Raw genomic sequence first — 746 nt, 5'->3', positions numbered from 1 at the left:
GCTCTGGCCTGCACGGGGTGAGCTCGCGTGGGGTGAGCACCGTGCGGGCGGCGCGCACACAGGACACGCCCACGCCCTCTCTCTAGACACTTTCAGGCCTGTTTCTCCCTGAAACAAGCTCCCCCCTCCCCAGGTCCCCGCCTCACAGGCGTCACCAGAGCCTCCTGAGCAGTGAGATTCCGACACAAACCCGCTCACAGCATCCGATCCACAGGCGACCTCCCTCCCGTGCGCTCTATGCTCAGCGCGCGGTGCTCCAGGGGCGCCCCAGGGATGACCCCCAAAGAGATGACCTCCCTGACCCTGAGAGATGCCCTCCCTGACCCTGCAGAGGTGACCTCCCTGACCCTGAGAGATGCCCTCCCCCGTGGCCCCTGTCCCGTCCGGCGTGAGCTGGGGCCAGAAGGGGAAGCTTAGAGATGGGTACTCACCTTCCAGCTCCCAGGGCAGAAGCGACCCGTCTGCCGGCCTCCCCAAGCCCACGGCAGGCCCCTCCTGTCCTCCTGTCCTGTCCTCCTGTCCTGTCCTCCTGTCCCTCGCCGTCCGCTGCCAGGGGCCGCTCTGCCCCTTCCTCTCAGGCCGCCGGTGGCCAGTGGTTGAGCCTCGACCTGTGAACCAGGAGGTCAGGGCACCTGCCCAGTGTGGGGCGTGCAGGAGGCAGCCTATCAGTGATTCTCTCATCACTGATGTTTCTCTCCTTCCCTTCCTCTCTCTCTCAAGACAATAAAAACATATTTTATAAAATA

Source organism: Myotis davidii, unplaced genomic scaffold (assembly GCF_000327345.1).
Source record: "Myotis davidii unplaced genomic scaffold, ASM32734v1 scaffold221, whole genome shotgun sequence".
NCBI classification, from domain to species: Eukaryota; Metazoa; Chordata; class Mammalia; order Chiroptera; family Vespertilionidae; genus Myotis; species Myotis davidii.
The sequence above is the reverse complement of the archived record's forward strand: the minus strand, read 5'-3'. Positions refer to the sequence as shown.